General features: G+C 52.4%; 1 protein-coding gene across 2 annotated transcripts in view; it reads left to right on the plus strand.

The window, feature by feature from the left end:
- RASGRF1 (Ras protein specific guanine nucleotide releasing factor 1) overlaps positions 1-21,006 on the plus strand; it is a 93,398-nt gene that overhangs the window by 2,628 nt on the left and 69,764 nt on the right. The gene's annotated exons all lie outside the window — the stretch shown is intronic.

A 21,006-nucleotide genomic window follows, 5' to 3' on the forward strand; every position in this document is an offset into this window, starting at 1 on the left:
GGGGCAGAAGCACACCTAGAATTCACCCAGCCTCCAAGAATCCCCAAAGAGGAGATCCTATGTTGATTTCAGGTCAGTGTTGGCTCGGGTGTGGAACTGCACTAGCGGCAGATAAGCACGATGCTCAGAGCTGCCTCCCCAGGACACTGCTAGTCAGGGGTGCCCAGATGTGCTCACCAGAGGGCCTTGTGGCACGAGAACAGGCTAGGGCTGCGAGGAGTAGGTGCGGTTTGGTGCTGCCCCTCTCAGGGGCTGCGTTCCTTAGAGAGCTGTGCCTCGTCTCGTGCACTTACATGGATGTTCCTTCCATTTGGCCCCAGAGCAAGCGTTTGGTTCACATGGAAATGCACATCCCGCTTCTCAGGCCTGTGCGTGTCTCCAAGAATTTGTAACGTTTGTGTTCTACATCCCACAGTAAAACCGAGAGTCCCAGCAGCTGCCCCATATCTCTCGTTGGGTTGGGGGCCCCACGGCACCCTCACGGCCCTGGCGACAGAGCCTGGTGCCAAGCCATACTGTCACTGGCTCTGCCCTGCATCTGGGCCCCACAGGAAGCCCGGATCGCAAATCTGCTGGGCATGTGGCAGACTGCGGTCATCAGGAGGCCTCAGAGATACTGGTGGGTTGACTGGACCAGCTGGTATCTGGTGAAGACCTGCTTTTAGCGGGATGTCATTTTGTCTGGGTCTAGGTAGGCAGCTTCCACCTGGAAAGGTCAGGGCAGGTTACGCCCTCCAGGGATTGGAACGAGTCCAGGACAATGCGCACAGTAGGTGTGCAGGGAGTGCTTGTTGAGCTGAACTTGGTGGATCATAGGTTAGTTCCATACTTTAGATGCTGAGGACTGACAGGCCCTGGCCCCAGGCACATCTTCACGTGCCGCCCTGGTATCCTATCATCTGGGGGTTTGCATGTGGGTCTGATGGCCCATGGTATGGCCCCAGTGTCCTGGAGCCCTGGGGTGGGATGACAGGGGCTCCAGACTGGCCCAGCCATGCTTCCATGCCCAGTGGTGGCTGCAGGACACCTGCACCCTGCTTGCTCCTGGTTCTGCAGCCCACACACCAAAGGCTCTAGTGCCCTGGACTTAGGGTTGGGGTTCTACTTCCCTACAGATTGGCCCCTGATACTCCTGACCGTGCTTCGGCGTTGAGTGCCCTACACAGACTTTCCACACCCTTGTTCTGATCCCCCTGAAAGAAGGGTTCCAGCCTCAGCTTTTCACTGGGGAACCTGAGCAGGCCAACTCAGCACCGTCCTCACCCCAGCCCCAACCAGAGAGGGTCAAACAGTGGACCCTGGGCTCCTCCTGGTTACCTGGGGACAGGAGGGGCACAAATGGATCCCTCCCACCAAACCTCAGTGCCGATGTGGGCAGAGGCCCCAGAAGTGGGGGGCCCATCGAACTGACTGTGCACCCAGGGGGTGCCTTCCCTGGAGACAGATGAAGCCCGCTCCTGGTCCTCTTCACAGCACGTGTTACTGGTTGGTCTGGGGCGTTCAGACCAGCAGCAGCTCTGAGGCTAGGAGCGTGCCCCCTTACAGCTGAGGATGCCGGGGGTGCCACCCCACGAGGCAGTGGCTGAAATGAGACTCTTTCTCTGGCTGTCTCAGTTGGCAGCTACGCATTCTCATCCTCACAAAACACACCTCCCGTTGCTCTAGCACATTCTGCTTCTCGGCCAATCAGAAAAACGCAGACCTGCACGTAGGGGGGATAAGGTTGTGCCAAAGCAACACCCCTCAGACTCGTCACCGGGGGACTCAGACTGCGGAGGCTCATGCCTAAGGAGAAGTCCCATGGCGGTGGATCAGACACAGCCCCTGCAGGTGTGACACCCTGGGGTTAACTGTGCGGGGTGTCTGTTCCATCTCCCAGACTTTTCTGGAGCTGAAACAAGGTTGAAGAGGCTCAGTAATGATACGTTAATTAGGACAAGGAAATACCAGGTCACTGCCCGCCTGTCTGCCTGGGGAAGGGAGTGAGGGGTAGCACCAGACCATGCACACTCAGGCTGCAGGAAGAGCTCACTGCTATTTATTTGTGCAGCAGACTCTCAGTGCCAGACCTGTGCTAGGTCCTGTGGCTACAGAGGAAAATAAAGCTTAAGGTTTGTCGTCAAAGAGCTCAGGGGGTGGGTGGGGAGCCATCCCTAAGGCACTCCTGTAGCTTTGGCCAAGTGCTGAGCATTCTCCCTCCCTGCCCCAACCTGGGCTCTGGAGCTCAAGGCGCCCAGTTTGGCTGCTCAGCGTCCTCCCCTCCTATGGTCCCATCTTCCCTCCTCACAGCCCCCACCAGATTGACCTTCCCAGGCACTGCACAGAGCCTCTGAAAATGCCCTGTGCCCTGGATGACCTGTGGGCCCTACCCCACCTTCCCCATTATGCTCCTCCTCACCCTCCACAGGCCTCTTCTTTCCTACCCCAGGGCCTTGGCACCTGCTCCCTCCACCTGACATGACCTCCCACCCCATGCACTTTAGTGACCAAGTATAAAACCCACCTCCTTAGGCCTTAGCAATGAGCTGGGGCTCTCCTGCATCCACACCGTGTTACAGTCTTTGACGACCATGAATTTCGGGTGCAGGAGAAACAGGGCTAGCAGGGCTGAAGACGATGGGGCTGTTGTAACTAATGATTGGTGAAAGGTGTCGATGCCCTGATGGATGAAGGGACAAGGTCTTGACGGTGGAGACTTTATGAGGAGACACTCAGGTATCGCCCTGGGACCTGCCACCCAGCTGGGCAGGATGGAACCTGACATCTGAGCCTCTGCCTCCATGCACAGCAGACTCCGTGCTGCCCACCAAGAGAGACGGGTGGGAGGAGGGCAGGCTTGGGGGGCGGAGAACAGTGGAGGGTCCAGCTCGGGAGGTCAAGTCTGAGGTACCCAAGGCCAGAGGAGGCTGTCGTCCCTCCCCAGGAGTGCTGAGGCAGCTCCTCACAGAGACACAGGTCCCTGGTCAGGCAGAGGACACACTGGACATGCAGAGCATCTGCTGAGGAAGCAGGGTTTGCAACTCCTGTGTGCACGGAAGCTGTGGACCAGACGAGAGGGCCCCAGCCTATGGCTTCCCTGCCATGGGAGAGCCGTGGTGGCCCCCATCAGGGCCCAGGGTGGCCTGGGGCTGCCTGGGGGCTGCAGCCCCCCATTAGCTACTGTGCATACCAGGGCTCCACGTGAGATTTCGTCCTTCCTGATGCTTTCAGAAGTTTGACCTTTACAAACGGCAGAGCTAAAGGGCCTTTGGCTCCCCTGTGGCGTGAGCGCAGATTAGATGCACCGTCCTGTAGCTGAGCTCCAGTAGATACAGTTCGCAGAGCACCTGCTGCATGCCGGCCACTTCCCAGTCCTCCCTGAGGCCCTCAGTGGTTGTCACCATTACCCGATTTTTGAAACCACAAAACTAAGGCCCAGAGCTGACAAGGAACTTGCTCCAGGTGACAGAGTACACCGCCAGGCAGGACCTGAGCCCCTCTACCAGAAAGCGCTGGGGGCGGTTTGAGTTCGCCAGCCTCTGCCAAGAAAAACAGAATTAGTGGCAACTGAAAATCTGTCCCTGCTGCTCTGGTGACTTCCCTGGAGGAGCTTTGATTTCTGCTTGGGTGGGAGGCTTGCAGCTCTAATGCCATGAGCCTTAAGGGAAAACCAACCAGGACAGGCGTCCACACCCCACAGCCCGGCTTCCCCAGAATCCGTGGGGGCTGGAGCCAGTGCCATGTGCTCGCAGCTGAAAACAGGGCTCAGCCCCCTCATTGTGCAGGAGCATTGGTGCAGCATGGACCTGGGGGGAGAGGGGACACCTGTGTGAGGGCACCTGTCATGCCTTTGACACCCCCACTGCCCACCCTGCTCTTCGAGAGGAACACGCAGCCCTGCAGACACGAAGCCTGCTCACTGAGGAGTGAGTTACCCATCTCCAGCAGCGAAGCAGGTTTGCTGGGAGCTGTAGGTTTCAGGCCACACGGACTGGCTTTGGATCCTGGCTCTGTCCCCTCTGGGGAAGGTCCTCAGGCTCCTTGAGCCTTGGATGGCCCATCTGTGAGGTGGAGACAGAAGCACACCTAGAATTCACCCAGCCTCCTGCCTCCCTCAAGTCCCCATTCCAAGTGTTAAACTAGGTGCTACTTGCAAAGTCCAAGCACAGCACAGTGGGACTTGCCAATAAATGGTGGCTGGTGTGGCTCCAGCTTTCACCTTTATGAGCAGATTCCTGCCCAGTGCTGCTGGCATCTCTGGCGGGTTTGAAGCTAGTCAACAGCAAGCCATGACCCTGGACGTTAAGATGGGGTGGCAACTCTGAAAGACCTGTGGGCTTCTGGAAACATCCAAGCGAACATGCCCCTGAAGGAGCAGAACAACCACACCAGCATCCAGCCCTGTCCATCTTACCTCCTGAATCTCTCAGACCCACACCCTTGTGTCCCTGTCTCCTTCCAGCTGCAGTCCTGGTGGCTATCACCTCTCGCCTGGACTCAGGGGTGGCCACCTCCATGTGCACCCGTCAAGATGTGCCATGTGACGCTGCCGTAACATTAACACAGTGAAGGTGTGTTTCTTGTTGGTGCTTTATATCTTGTGCAGTTGGTGTTGTCATCCCTGGGGACCAAGCTGATGGACATTCATCCTGACACTTGCCAGTCACCACAGCCAAGGGGTGGGAGTGTAGCAGAGCCCTTCTGGCTCTGAAGCTCCCCCTAGAAGTGACCCACTCTGGCCACAGCTCAGTGGACAGGCTTCAGCCCCGAGGCAGCAGGCACTCCAGGGCCTGGTAGCAGAGCCCCGGGGGCCCCACAGTCTCCCAGCATGCCCTGTGTCCTGCAGTCCAGCTGCCGGTGCGCAGCCAGATCTGTCTTTGCAAAATGCAGACCTGTCTGTGACACATGGCTCACACACACAGAGCAGTGGGGGCAGAGGCAGTGAGCCTTCAGGTTGGGCATAAGGGCAGGAGACAGAAACTGAGCCAAGCCATGTGTGCTCATGATGGGAGGGGCAGCTCCGAGCCAGGCCTCCCCTTCTCCTTATGCTCAGTGACTCTGTCATCCCTGGCCAGGCGACCAGAGAAGCACACTGGGTTTCCCCCGAAATAATGAGGAGGAGAATTCTAGAGGCAGAAGCAGCGTTCTGAGCACATTAACACTCCATCAGTGCCTGTCTTTCAGAGTGGCCAGTATCTCCCAGGAGCCAGGCCCATGCCGCTTGGCCATGGGAGTACAGCACAGAAGGCAGGGGCCTGCCCTGGAGGAGCTCCCTATCCAGCAAAGAGACCACCCAGTGGTAAACGTGGCAGCACAGGGTGCTCAGCACTGCTGTAGACAAAAGCCTAGGGCCTGAGGGGTCCTGGCAGGGGCACTTCCACCCACCTGGGGGCCTCAAGGAGGTGCCACCAAGAAGGGATGTGGAGGACACAGGGCACGTGTGTGGCAGGAGCCCCTGAAGCCAGCCCCCAAGGCCTGTGTGCCCAGTGGCAGAGTCGGGCCTTCTCTGGAGCAGCTGCTTGCTGGGTTTTTGATGGAGGCTAAACAGCGCATGGAGCCGGACGAGAGTGTCTGCAGTCAGCAGGCGTCTAGAGGGGTGGGGACAGACTGGCAGATATTTGTGCAGGAGCAGCCACACGTCACTTCTGTGGCCGTGGCTCCTCAGGCTGCAGTGACTTACTTGAGACAGTGTTGAGCAGCAGGCATGGGGAGGCTACACTGACTTGAGCCCCAGGCCACGGGCTGTGCTACTTCATACAAGGCTGAGTCTGGGGAGGAGGCGGGCATCCCCGGTCCAGGCAGGGCAGGCAGGGCATAGAGGTGAGCAGGTACTGAGGTGTTCCTGGCAGCAGGGCTCGGTCCTGACCAGGTGGCAGGCCAGAGTGACCCAGGACTCAGGCCCCCCAGGAGGTGACAGTCGGACAGGGGCCTGAGACAGGCACTCGGCTGGGGGACGAAGCAGAGCCCAGTGCAGTAGCCAGGCCCTGAGAAGATTCCAGCTTTAGAACTCTGAGGCAGAGCCTAGGCAAAGTGAGGCCACTCAGAGCAGGGGAAGGATCGTCAAGTGGGGTCCAGGCCCCATGTGGGGCCATGTTGATGAGGTTAGAGTGTTAGGAGTGGGGCAGCTGGCCAGGTCCTAGGATTGGTGTGGGAGCACCATGTGGAGGGAGCATCACATGGTGGACTGTGGACTGTGGACAGCTCATCGTAACTCGAGTACATCGGCCTCCATCACATGGAGGGGCTGTGGACGTTAGTCCTCCCACTGGCCCACCTGGTGAAGTGCCTTGTGTACCTGACATGAGGGTCGTGCAGCCAGGGCTGGAGGAGCCAGCATGTGAGGAACAGGCTGTGCTGCAGAGGCATTGAGAGAGGTTGGGAGACACACTTGGAGTGGCCTGCCCCCCCGTTGGATGGGACCTCTCCCTGCAGGGGCCAGAGGACATGGTGGCCTCCCCCAGGAGTCTGGGGGAAGAATAAAGGGACCTGGGTGTCTGGGAAGACCTGAGAAGGAGTCTGGATGATGGCCCGTATTGAGGGGAGGGTGGAAGAGGTAGAGAGCAGGCCAGAGTGTGTCCATGTGCACATGCTTGCATGCACATATACATACACATGCACATACACTCGTGTGCACACACATGGCGGAAGCTCCAGCGGGTTCTCCAGCAAGGCCCCCTCTGGACTGGATACTAGGCAGCATCTGGCAGAGAGGGCTGGCAGAGGCCCAGGGCCAGCTGGGCCCAGGCCCCGAAGGAGGACCAGGAGGGAGGAGCCAGGAGCCCGCAGGCGACAAGGCCCCAGAGACAACCATGCGTGGTGCCTCCATTGCTCAGCTAGAGGAGGCAGGGAGCAGAGACCCAGATGATGGGTCTGGGTTCTGGCCGACCAGGGCAAATCGGGGCAGGTGAGACTGGACGCTGGGGCCAGAGAGGCCAACTTAGTGACCCAGGTGGGAGGACATGAAGCCTTGAAGTAGGGTGGCATGAGGTGGGGGAAGGCATGGATTCTGATGACGAGAGCAGAAAACCAGCTGATCAGTTGAGTGGAATGAGAGGGACATGGGAGCTGAAGTGATGCCTGGATGGCGGCCCCTGCTGGCTCACAGACACCCCCAACCCTAGTGCAGCCTCAGCCCCTTGGCCCACAAGCCCTTGGGGCCCCGTATGTGTGCTCGTGCCCATGGGTTTTGGGGGCAAGGACGTGCATTTCTTAGTCTGAAACAACATGGTGGATGGTGGACTCTCTCCCAGTTCTGGAGGCGAGGAATCTGAAGTCCCAGGGAAACATGTCTCCTGGCTTCTCCCAGCTTCTCGTAGCGTCTGGCAGCCCCTGCTGTCCCGTGATGCGTAGACACATCTCTCCACCTCTGCCTGCCTCTTCGCTGGGCTCTCTCCCCGTGTGTCTGCGCCCTCATGCTCCTCTATTAGGGCCTCTCCTTCCTAACCCAGCACAGCTCATCTTAACTCAAGTACGTCGGCCAAGACCCTATTTTCAAATAAGATCATAGTCATGGATTCTGGCTGCTTGTACACGCGTGTCCGTGCACACACGTGTGTGTTTCCTGGTAATTTGCCACCGATGGTTGATGAGACCCATCATTTAGACTTGCAGAGGATTTCATTGATTCAAAACCCATTACTGAGCACTTTTATGAACCATGAGCTCTTTTAAACCATGTTTAAAACAGATTGTTTTAAACAAACCTGTGAGGTGGCAACACCCTGCCTGCTTTGTGAAGGAGAAAGCAGATCCACAGAGGAGATGCGCTGAAGCCCCCAAGGCCAAATAATAATTCATTTGAACCAAGGTCTGGTCACTCCAAGCCTTGGTGCGTGCCCCAACCCGAGAGTCCCAAGGTGGATACCCCAGAACATTGGTTTCACAGAATACAGATTGATCTTTTAGAACCTGAAAACAAAAAGGATTCCATGGTGGAACAAGTCCCAGGAAAGGTCCTTTGTTGCAGGACTGCTCAGAGCCTTGATGATGCCACAGGCCTCTGGGTCTCCCTGAGGAGTCCTAGACCTCACTCCGGAGAAGCCAGGTCCCACCTCTCCCAGCCCACTCCACTGCCCGAGCCTGAGAAGCAAAGTCAGTGTCCCCTACTCTGTGGCTTTGCTGGTTATGAATTAATAAACCGGGCTCCAGCGCCACGGTGACAAATGCGTTCAGTCACCCGTTCAGCAAATGAAGGCTGCTCCATGCCCGGGCTGAGGCACAGAGCCAAGCTACAGGGGTATTTCTTGGTCGGAAATCATTCAGTGGAAAGGAAGGAGCTCATTCACAGCAGCTTAGGCAGAAGTGAGGACTCTCGGAGTAGTCGCGGTGGTAATTAACGGGCCCCACCCGGAAGACGTGTGTCTGGCCCTGACCCTGGGGCATGTGCCCACAGCTGCTCCAGGGCTGCTCTCTGGGAGGGTGTGGGGTGGGCAGTCACGGTGGGGACCCGCTGACAGAAGTGTGCACCTGCCAAGACCCTGCAAGAATTCTGGACCTGTTGGATGGGTCTGGCCTTGATGCTCGTCATGCATCGGGATCCATCAAAGGACTCCTGGGGGTGCCCCAGGTCAAGGCACACACCCCTTATTTCAGATGGAGGAATGCTCTGGTCTGTCCTGGATGTCCGCGGAGGCCCTGGGGCAGTGCCCAGCCCTTCTTCTGCCCTGTGAGGCTACAGGGCTCCTTCCCTGAGCCTTGCTTTTCTAACAAAGCCAGGGGTGGCCCACCGGTGGATTCTGCTTCCATGGCACGTCTGGGTCTGTTCCAGCAGTTCTTGGGAGACCCGTGAAGAGTCTGGGCGGAAACGTGGACTCCCAGAGGAGGCTCCAGATCTGAGTTTACCCTGTACCCTTGATGTGTCCCGTATCCTGTAGTATGTGAGTCCTGATCTCACCCAAAACCCCAGGGAGGGTCTGCAGGTGTGAGGTGTCCCCACGGCTGACTCCAGGACAGTGCTGCTGTTCTATAGAGGGATCCACCCCGTGGGACAACGTGGTCACATCATGGGGGCAGATGTGACTCCAGCCCTGTCCCATGATCATGTGGAGGCCCGTGTGTAGTTCTGGTTGCGTCCTGTGGACCCTGAGAAGCTTCAGGTAGTTCTGCTTGGTCACACATCACTCTGGGAGTGCCCGGGATGTCGTCACAGCAGCTCCATGACTCCAGTAGGTCCACAGGGTCTATCTGTACCTCTGCAGGGGCCTGTCTCTTGCCTCCACACAGCCTTGTCACTCAGGGAGACCCTGGGCTGGCTTAGCCACCAGGGGTGACCTGAGATCTGTCTGAGCTCTGAACCGACACCATCGGAGGCCGTGGGACCATTTCAAGGACTCTGATGGCATCTGGGGTCACTGCTCCTCCCTGGGGAAGACTGGTATGACAACATTTATCCAGAACCCCAGAAACACTCCAACTCCCATCTCAACCACCAGCCATGGGAGCTTCTCAGGCAGTTGCTGAGGATAAGACATTCGGGTCTCTGTGGCATCAGAGGGCTCCAGGGAGCCAGGCTGGCTCAACCACACGCCCTGGAGCCTGGGACCTGGAAGAAAGGCCAGGGGCCTCTTGTGCCCCCAGCCTGTGCCCTCATCACAGACCCTCCTGCCCCAGGATCCAGAAAGCCTGTCCCAGACACGCCTGACCAGCCAGGAAGGAGCTTGGGGGGTGGGGGGAGCACGTCAGGAGCAGAGCACATGTCCAGACTTCTGGGGCAGGAGGAGGGAGACGGGGAGCCCCTTACCTGGGTGCAGCCTGTCACAGCCTGAGCAGGAGGAGCAGACCGAGAAGGGGAGATCTGTGGGGCTGCTTCTGGAGCCTGTGCAGCAGCCCCGGCTGGGAACCTCATCTACTCTGTGGAAGGAGCTGAGAGGCACAGGACAGGGGTCTGGGAGGGTGGATACTAGGGAGGCAGAGACAGACCCAGGGAGAGCACACCAGCCAGACACAGCCCAGTGCACACAGGGTGTGTGGGGATGGCAGCCCCGCACGGGTGGGCCGTCAGCAGAGGAGGGGAGGAGAGCCTGAGCGCCCCGGTCCTCCCCTGCAGCCACCAGTCACCCGCCCACTGGCCAGGTTGGACACTCAGTAACTCTGACGTTGCCGCAAACCTCTGAAAGGACTCAGAGCCTGGACAGTAACCCCATTCTCACTGCAAGCCCACAGCGCACGCACCTGCTGGGAAGTCACCTCTGTTTTGAAGTAGGCTCGGTTGTCCTCTCCAGCCAAGCTTGCCAAGGGCAATGAGACTATAAATATATTAATAAATTAAAATTATAGCAACCACGTGTTGGATGCTTGGTTGCTGCTGGGACCAGCATTAGATTATCTGACTCCCACAGCGATCGTGAAAAGAGGGGACTCCTCACGTGACCCCTTTGTGCATATACGCTGCAAATACAGTGACTACCACAAGCCTTGTGGCGATCGCCGTCACCACGGGGCGTGAGGTGCCATGCAGTGCAATACTGCTGACGGGTCACCATGCTGTGCATTACGTCCTGTGACTTACTCCTCTTATTACTGAAAGCTTCTACCTCTTGGCCCTTTTTTCCCATTTTGCTCACACCCCGCGCGCACACACACACACACACACACCCCTCTGGCAACAACCAATCTGTCCTCTTCTCTGAGATTGCTTTGGTCTGGTTTCTTCATTTGTTTTGTTTAGATTCCATGTCTTTATCCATCTATCCTTTGATGGACACCAAGACTGGTCCTAAGCCTTGGCTGTTGTACATGATGCTGCCATGAATACGGGGGTGCAGATAGTTTTTTGAATGAGTGATTTTGTTTCCTCTAGATAAATACTCAGAAGTGGAATTGCTGGGTCATGGGGTAGCTCTATTTTTAATTTCTTGAGGAACCTCCACACTGTTTTCCAGAGTGGCTGCACCAGTTTGCATTCCCACCAACAGTGTAAGATGATTCCCCTTTCTTCACATCCTCACCAGCACCCGTTGTTTCTTGTGTTACTGATCTCTGCCATTCTGACAGGTGTGAGGTGGGATCTCATCGTGGGTTTGATTTGCATTTCCCTGGTGATGAGTGATGTTGACTATGTTTGCATATGTCTATTGCCCATCTCTGTGTCGCCTTCAGAAAAATGTCTGTTCCAGGCCTCTGCCCATTTTTTAATTGGATTGTTTTCTTGATATTGAATTACATGAGCTCTTTACATATTTTTGATATTAGCCCTCCATCAGATCTATGATTGGCAGATCTCTTCTCCCATTCAGTAGGTTGCCTTTTTATTTCGTCGGTGGTTTTCTTTGCTTTTGCAGAAGCTTTTTAATGTGACAGTTCCATTTATTTATTTTTTGTTTTATTGTCATTGCCTTTGGAGTCAGAACATCACCAAGAGTGATGTCCGGAGCTTAATAACTATATTTCTTCTAGGATTTTTATGGTTTCTGGTCTTTCATTGAAATCCTTAACCTATTTTGAGTTAATTTTTGTGTATGGTGATGAAAGTGGTCCAGTTTCATTCTGCATGAGGCTGTCCAGTTTTCCCAACATGATTTGTTGAAGAGACTATCTTTTCCCCATTGTGTATTCTTGCCTCCTTGTTGTATGTTAATTGACCATACACACATGAGTTTATTTCTGGGCTCTCTGTTTTGTTCCATTGACCTGTGCATCAGCTTTTTTTGCCAATATCATATTGTTTTGATTACTACAGGTTTGTAACATAGTTTGAAATCAGGAAGCAGGATGCCTCCAGCTTTGTTCTTCTTTCTGAAGATTGCTTTAGCTATTTGTGATCTTTTGTAGTTCCATACAAATTTTAGGATTATTCCTTTTCTGTGAAAAATGCCATTGAGATTTCAAGAGGAATCACGTTGAATCTATAGATTGCTTTGGGTAGTATGGACATTTTAACTGTATTAAATTCCTATCCATGACCATGGAACTTTTCCTTTTCTTTGTGTCATCTTTAATTTCTTTCATCAGTGTTTATTTATAGTTTTCAGAATACAAGTCTTTCACCTCTTCAGTTGTTTATTCCTAGGTATTTTCATGTTTTTGATGCACTGATAAATGGGACTAATTCCTTGATTTCTCTTTCTGCTGCTTCATTGTTGGTGTATAGAAATGCAACAGATTTTTATTTGTTAATTTTGTGTGCTGCAACATTCCTGAATTCTTATATCCATTCTAACAACTTTTTGGTGGTGTCTTTGGATTTCTGTTATACAGTAGCATGTCATATGCAACTAGTAAAGATTTTACTTCTCACCAGTTTGGATGCCTTTTATTTCTTTTTCTTCCCTGATTGCTATGTCAAAGATTTTCAGTACTGTGTTGAATAAAAGCGGTGAGACTGGACATCCTTGTCTTGTTTCCGAGCTTAGGGGGAAGCTTTCAGTTTTCACTATTGTGTGTGATGTTGGCTGTGGGTTTTCATATATGATCTTTATTATATGGAGGTATGGTCCCTCTAGCCCTAATTGGTTGAGAGTTTTTTAACATAAATGGATGTTGAATGTTGTCAAGTGCTTTTATACATCTATTGAGATGATCATATCATTTTTATTTTTCATTTTGTTAATGTGATGTATCACACTGATTGATTTGTGGATATTGAACCATCCTTGCATTCCTGGAATAAATCCCATTCAATCGTGGTATATGAGCCTTTTTAATGTGTTGTTGATTGTTTGCTAATACTTTGTCTAGGATTTTTGTATATATGTTTATCAGGCCTGTAATTTCTCTTTTTTGTGGTGTCCTTGTCTGCTTTTGGTATCAGAGTAACATTGACCTGGGAAATTGTGTTTGGAAGCATTCATATCTTCCAAGGTGTGGTATTCAATCTTCCCATTTGGATAGGTATTAAATCTTCTTTGAATGTCTAGTAGCATTCACCAGTGAAGCTGTCTGGTCCTGGACATTTGTGTGTTTGGAGGTTTTTGATTACTGATCCAGTATCCTTACTATAATTGGCCCATTCAGATTTTCTATTTCTTCATCATTCAGTCTTAGAAGATTATATGTTTCTAGGAATTTATCCAGTTTTTCTAAATTGCCCTATTTGTTGGTGTATAATTGTTCAGAGTAGTCTTTTATGATCCCTTGTATTTTTTCAGTATCAGTTGTAACTTCCTCTCTTTCATTCATGATTTTATTTGAGATTTCTTTCTTTTTTTCTTACTGAGTCTAGTTAAAATTTTATCAATTTTATTTATATTTTCAAAGAATCCGTTTCATCCATTTTTTTCTATTGTCTTTTTCGTCTCAATTTCATTGATTTCTGCTCTGATCTTTATTATATCTTTCTTCCTATTGATGTTGGGCTTTGTTCCTCTTTTTCTGGCTTCTTTAGGTGGGGAGTTAGATTGTTTACTTGAGATTTTTCTTGTTTCTTGTCTCACTAAAACTTACCTCCTGGAACTACTTTTGCTTTATCCTGGAGATTTTGGTATATTATATTTTCATTTTCATTCATCTGAAGGGTTTTTTTCCATCTTTGATTTCCTCATTGATCCATTCGTTGCTGAGTAGCATGTTTAATCTCATTGATCCATTCATTGCTGAGTAGCATGTTTGTGATTTTTCGCAGTTTTCTTTTGTAGTTAATTCCCAGTTTCATGCTGTTATGGTCTGGAAAGATGCTCAATATGATTTCAGTCTTCTGAAATTCATTGGGAATTGTTTTGTTGCCTAACATATGGTGTCTCCTGGACAGTGTTCCATGCACACTTGACAAGGATGTGTTTTCTGCTGGTTTGGGGTGGAATGTTCTGTGTAGAGCTGTCAGGTCCATTTGGTCTAATGTGTCCTTTAAGGCCGCTGTTCCCTTGTTGATTTTCTGGCTGGTTAATCTCTCCTCTGGTGCAGGTGGGGTGTTAATTAATGTCCCCTGTTGTTGTTCCATTGATGTAGATTTCTCTTTTTATGTCTCTAGTGTTTGCTTTATATGTTTAGGTGTGCTTATGTTGAGTATGTAAATATTTACAAATGTCGTGTCTTCTTACTGGATTAACCCCTTCATCATTGGTAATGCCCCTGTGTCTCTTATTACAGACTTTGTTTTCAAGACCCTTTTGTCTGATACAAGTGTAGCTACACCAGCTTTCCTCTGGTTTCCATTTGCATGAAATGTCTCTTCCCATCCCTTCATTTTCAGTTTGTGTGTTCTTACGTCTGTATGGCCTGACATCTTGTAGCAGCATATAGATGGCTCTTGTTTTTTGTTTTAATCCATTCAGCCTCTGTGTCTTCTGATTTTTGGAGAATTTAGTCAGTTTATGTTTAAAGTAGTTACAGATGGCTTTGCCCTTATTGCCATTTTGTTCATTATTTTCCAGATGTTTCCTATTTCCTCACTGTTTCTTGTTCTCTTGCTCTCTCCCCTTGTGGTTTTATGCCTCTCTTTAGTGTCATGTTTAGATGCCTATCTCTGCCTAACATCTGTGTATCTAATTTAGGTTTTTGTTTTGTGGGAACCACGTGGCTTACATACATCAGCCTACAGATAGACCTCAGAGATATTGGAGGTTTGGTTCCAGACCACTGCAATAAAGTGAATATTGCAATAAAGCGAGTAAAATAATTTTTTTGGTTTCCCAATACATGTTAGGTTATGTTTACACTATACCGGAGTCTATTAAGTATACAATAGCATGATATTTAAAAAAGCAATGTACCTGCCTGAAACTAAAAATACTCTATTGCTAAAAAATGCTAACCATCATCTAGACTTTCAGCAAGTCATAATTGCTTATCGCAGATCACCATAACAAGTATAATAATAGTGGAAAAGGTTGAAATATTGCAAGAATCACCAAAAGGGGACACAGAGACACAGAATGAGCAAAGGCTATTGGAAAAATTGTTGATGCGGTTGTCATGAACCTTTACTTTGAAAAAAAAAATGCAGTAGCTATGAAATGCAGCAAAGCAAAGCATGGTAAAATGTGGTGTGCCTACTATGTGTGTATACATACTAATTTATTTTAAGTTGATAGCAAGTTAAGTTTGAACACATTCTAAAATTTTGCATTTTTACTCCCTCCCCCTACATTTTAGGCTTTTGATGTCTCATTTTACATCTTTTTATTTTGTGTGTCCCTTAAGTAATTGTTGCAGGCATGGCCATTTTTACTGCTTTTACCTTTAATCTTCCTGCCAGCTTTATAAGTGATTAAGCCACTGCCTTTACCTGTATGTTTACCTTTCCCAGTGAGACTTATCCTTTTATGTGTAGCCTGGTTCCCAATCAGCGCCCTTGCTTTTCAGCTTGAGGGAGAGAATTCCCTTTGCCATCTCTTTACCATCTTCCCTACTGCTCAGCAATAGGGAAGTCCTCCAGTTCCTGCTTGTCTGGAAAACTTTCTCTCCCCCTCAGTCTTGAACAACATCCTTCCCGGGTAGATCATTCTTGCTTGGAAGGTTTTTCCCTTTAGCATCTTGAATATATTCTGCATCTCCCACCGGCTCACATGGTCTCTGCTGAAAACTCTCTGATGTCTTCCAGGATCCCTTGTATGCACGGAGTTGTTTTCACATGATATTTTGAAGATCCTCTTTGTCTATCACTTTTGGAGTTTCCATTATAGCAACATGTCAGGTGTGGGTCTCCTCGGATTCATCTTCTTTGGGAGTCTCTAGGCTTCCTGAGCCTGGGTGTGTGTTTCCTTCCCCAGCCCAGGGATATTCTCAGTCATTAGGCTTCAAATAAGTTTTCTGTCCTTTTCTAGGGGATAGTTTTCTTCTCTTTCTGGAGCCATTATTATACAAACATTCCCTTGATGTTGTCCTGTAGGCCCATTGAGCTGCCTTTACTGTTTTAAACTCTTTTTTCTTTTTGCTGGTCTATTTTCGAGCACGTGCACTGTCTTCCTGTTGACCGATCCTTTCTTCTGCTTTGTCTGCTCTGCTGTTGAAGCCTCTTGTGCATTTTTCGCTTCAACTTTGTATTCTTCATTCTGTGACTTCTGTTTGGTTTCTTCTCATGTTTTCTTTCTGTTGAAATTCTGTGTTCACCCACTGTTCTGACATCAGTGAGCTCCTCTATGACTATGACTTTGAACTTTTTATCAGGTAAATTAGCCATCTCAGCTTCATGAAGGGTTTTTTTCTGGAGTTTCATCTTGTCCTTTCATTGGGAGCAGGCCTCTGTTTCCGTATATTTGCTTTACTCTCTGCATTGATTTCCACGTATTAGGGCAAACAGCTCTCTCCTCATCCTGAAGGAGTGGGCACAAGAAGCCCAACGGTGGCTTCTGTCCTGCTGTCTGGGCAGCGCCCCTTGAGGTTGGCTGCCAGAAACTGTCTCTCTAATCAATTCAGTTCCATGGGGCCCAGAACAGCAAGCCCCTGGCCACCAGAGCCAAATGTCCAAGGTATGTTCTTCTGCCAATTTTGGTGGGTCCATAGGGGAGTGCTGCGGCAGAACAGGTCAAGCCTACCCAATGGGTATGGTGAGAAGGGAGCCATGGCCTCCCCCCACTTTTAATACCCTGAGAATTCATAACTTTTGCCATTCCCACACGATGACAATAACCTCCTCTTATCCTAATCTTGCTACTTCCCCTGGAGAAGTTTGCCCCATCTCTCCATGCTGCCAGGGAAGTAGGATAAAGATGGGAAATAGGCTGGCACAGAGACCATTGTATCACCCACAGGGCCCACTCCAGGACTCTGCTTATTTGGGGTGGGCTTCCCTTGATGCTGAAAAATACAGCAGTCTCAAGCCTCCACTCACAAAGACCATGAACTCAATGTCTTACCTTCCCCACCTGGTAGATGCCTCTGAGAGATGCAGCCTCTGAGAGATGCAGCCACACCAGGTGGCACACAGCAAGTATTCAGAGGGTTATTGGTGGTATTACATTGAGTATTAATATGAGTAAGGGGATGAGTGGCAGAAATGTCAAGGTGCCTAATGGAGACATCCTCAGACTCCTGGAGTAGATTAGCATTTATGTGTCTGTTCATTCTTTTCTTCTTTGGCCATTCGGCTGCACCTGCTCAATGCCAGACTCTGTGTGAGGTACAGAGTCCCCTGGGGAAGGAAGCCAGCCACAGCCTGGTCTTGAGCCATCCAAGTCCTGTGGATCAGGCAGGACTGTGAGGCTCCATGGGAGGAGAGGACTCAGGGAGAAGGCAATCCTCAAGTGAGAGGAGGACGGGGGCTACTGGACCCCCTCCCCACCAGACTGAGATCCAGACAAGCACCTTCCCCCTGACCTGAAGTTCTGTGTCTTCCCTAGCTGACCCCAGGACACAGTGCCACACCTGGGCCCTCAGGCCAGACTAGGGCTACACACTCTAAAGAGAAGGGGGCCAGGCCAGAGTCACACCTAGAGCCTCCTGAAAGCTGTAAGAAGAGACAGGGAGTCATCTTGGGCCTGAGCTTCAGGGAAAGATCGCACACTCTCATCCAGGCTGTGTCTCTGCCTCCCTCCCTCCCTCTCTGTGAGCAGGTGGATGGATGGGCAGGTGGATGGAGATGTGGATATGCACATAGATGGTGCAGGTATAGAGAGAGAGGGTGGAACTGAGAAAAAGTAAGAGCCCAGTTTATCCACCCAACTACCCACTTCACAGATGAGAGCCTGAGCATACCAAAGAAGGGGCCCACCTGCCCTGAGCTGCACCATGGGTCAGATTCCACACCAATGCCCTTTCTCTGACCAGGAAGCCACCTACCCCTCTTCACTCTGGTGAGCCCTGTCCATCCCTGTGAAAACAGCACTGGGTCACCGAGGAGCCCTGGACTACAGCCCTGGCCCAGACCCCGTGAGGCCCTCACACCTCCAACCATAGCCCCTGCATGAGAGGGGGGTCACCACCTTGCAGGTGGCTCTGCCCCCAGGGGACACCTGGGCTGCACCTGCCTGGGACTGCTGCCTCCCCAGTCCCACTACCAGCGCTTTGTGGGGTCTCTTCTCTCTGTTTGCAGGCCTCTCCAAGTGCAGGTCTCTCCATGCACGGGTCTGAGCATCTGATGTTCCCCCTCCCCGCCCCATCCTTCTCAGTTCTCCAAATTGCCTTTTTCTTAGCATCTTCCCGGAGTCTGGAACTCAGCCTTTCTCTCTATATGTGTGGGCTTTGTTCTTTCCCCCAGCGGATTTCACTTTTTCTCTCCACCTCTGTGTCTCTGCTCCCCTGCCCCCGTCTCTATCTCTGTCTCAATCTCTCTGTCTCTGTGTCTCCATCTCTGTCTCTATCTCCATCTTCATCTCATCTCTTCCCCTGTCCACGTCCTCCTGCCTGCCTCTGTCCATGTCCCCCTCCCTTACCTTCCCTTACCCTCAGTCCCCGCATAGAGCACAGCCTTAGTCAAGTGGCAATGACTCCCTCGGTGAGCACCGTCTGCTAGTCGCTCAGGCAATGGGCACTGTGCTTGTATAGACCTGGGGTTGGGGGTCAGGGGGTGGTTACAGGCACAAAGTGAGCACATGGCCCTCTTGTCATCCAAGGCACCTGCGTATCAGCCCGGGGCCACCTGGGGCCACAGAACAGCCTAGTCCTGGCTTAGCGCGGCTGCCTGCAGGGGACCTTGGGGGTGTGTCTTGCCTCCCACCCTGTGAAATGGGGGTGATAGCGCATGACTCCTTGGGTGAGAGGTGCTCCTGGCAAGGCCATGTGTGCAAGGAGCCCAGCCCCGTCCTGCAGCCTCCAGTTCCTCCTGCAGTGGAAGCTCCCAAGTTGCCTGCATGGCACCCTGCTCGTCCTCCTCCCTGAGGTTGCCCTGGGCCCTCCTCAGAGTTCACTGTGGCATTAGGAGGTGCAGTGAAGTTTCTAGGTCATGTCTTCCCCCCAGGCCCCCACCCCTACCCCTGCACCAGCCACTGCTCCATCACAGGGCATCTAGGTGCTGTCTCCATGGACAAGAGATGCAGCAGGGTGCTGGTGAGGACGCTGGCCACAGCCAAAGGCTTAACCTAGAGCAGAGGTGACAGGTCTAGAGGCCCCACAGGGGCTGGACAGATGCCACCCTGTGGCAGTGCCTGGGGGTGGCTGGGGAGGGAGCCCTGGGAACCAGTCCTGCCCCAAGGGGCAGAGAGCCAAGCATCCTTACAACTTGAAAACCAAAGGTGTCCTGTGGCGATGGCAGGGTTTAGGCTTGGGGGCTTCTAGGCTGGCTTCCTTTGGTTGTACCTGCTGATGCAGTGTTGCAGGGGGAGTAACTGTGAGCTTCTCCCCTAAGCCGGGCCGACTGGGGAGAAACCTCTGCTCGGGGCTGAGGAGCTGACTCACTCCCCATGGCTCTGAGGGGCCAGGGAGACCACTGAATGGGCTCATCTGCCCTGGGGACCAAGGGGACCCCCTCTGCCTGTCTGTGGGCCACTGAGAGACCCCATTTCTGAGTTAGGACCCAAAGTCTCACCTGTGTGGAGGTTCTGTAGGCTTTATCACCTTCACCTCCCAGTGCCAAGCCCCGGCCAGAGAGGATGGTAGGTGCCTGGGGAAGGTGCGTTATCCTGGCTCCTCTGCTTCCCAGCTGTGTGGACTTGGGCACGTGGCACAACCGTGCAAAACAGGTAACACCTGCTCCACCTGGTGACGTGGGAATCCATGAGATCACGGGAGACGAGCACTGGGGTGTTCATCATCCTTGAGAGTCAGGGGCAGTGCTTGACAGCCACCTGCAGCTCTTCCTCACCTGCCAGGGAGGGTGGGGAGCCCACCTGAGCCTTCCGAATTCAGCTCTTTGAGACTGCAGCTGACATTTTATTACATAGCCCCAGTTATGTGTTTCCTAGGAAACAAGTGAGAGACATGGACGCTCCGTCCACACGCACATGCACACACACTGGCTGCCACCGAGACTGACAATTAACAGAAATACAGTAAATGTCAGCAGAGGCTAAAAATAGTTTACGCACCACACTCAGCTGCTGCTCCCTGCGCCTGGGCGCCGTGGGTAGAGGGACGGGGACGGCGGCTCCTCTGACACACTGCCATGCCTTGGCCGTCCAGGGGCGCGTCTCTGACTGGGGGTGTCCCTGACCCAGCAGGCCTGCAGGTCCATCTCTGTGCCCCCCTGCCTGCCTCTCTCCCTCCTACTCCAGGATGAGACCCAAGGGGTGTCCATAGGCTGGGCCCCCAGCACCCGCTCACCCACCCTCTCTGCCAACCTCTGTGTGCCTGGAGCCTGACACTCCAGCCTGACACTCCAGCCCCCTCAGCAGCCGGGAGAGACATGGGCTGTGGGCCCAAAGTCTGCATGTCCCCCCAACCCCACCCGCCCCCCAAAAAAACCTGCTCGTGGTCCTGCCAATGCCTCACCTATCTATACAGCACCCCTGGCTTCTCATCACTCAAGCCAGATACGTGGGTGTTTTCCCCTCACTGGGCATGGCCACCAGACCCTGCCCACCTCATCTCTGGCATCCGTATGCCTGCAGTCCAGCCCCTCGCACCCTCGCCTCTTGCACACTGGGGGCTCCAGATGTCTGTGCTCCTTGTCCAACATAAACAAACCTGGACCCTGCCCTCCCCCACCAGGCAGCCGTCCTGCTCTCTCTGGGCTGAGCAGAGGGTGGCTTTCTCTGTCCCCACAGTCCTTGATTCTTATCTCCCAAATGGAATGACTGTAGCTAACAGATGCGCTTGTTGGGCATCAAGCCTTGTGCTGGGAGCTTAGGTGCATTAACGTGGGAATTTAACAGGTGTCTGTCGTCAGGCGCTCTGCCTCCCGGGAGCCTAGGCGGCAGGCCCCGTGCTAGAACCAGCCCCAAGTCACCCGCATCCAACAGACTTGCTTCTGGTGGGTGCCCCTGGGGACCCCATCTGTCTGTCCCAGGACCAGAAGAGCACTTGGTACATTTCCGTGGACTGTCCGGGCATGCAGCTCCCAAATGGTACCAGCTCCCAAATGGGGTGCTCTCGTGGGGTGTTCTCTCTGCCTTCCCCCAGCATCCCTGATGGTTCAAAATGAGCTTTTTTTTGCAGTTTGTCGACAAATAGGGCTTTGTGGGTTTTGCTTCCTTCTCACAATATCCTAAGCAGAGGCTCTGTGCCATCATACAAAACCTGCCTCAATCAAGAGTTTGAAAATGCTAAATAGAGCAGCAT

The sequence above is a fragment of the Canis aureus genome, chromosome 2 (assembly GCF_053574225.1).
Source record: "Canis aureus isolate CA01 chromosome 2, VMU_Caureus_v.1.0, whole genome shotgun sequence".
Lineage (NCBI taxonomy): Eukaryota > Metazoa > Chordata > Mammalia > Carnivora > Canidae > Canis > Canis aureus.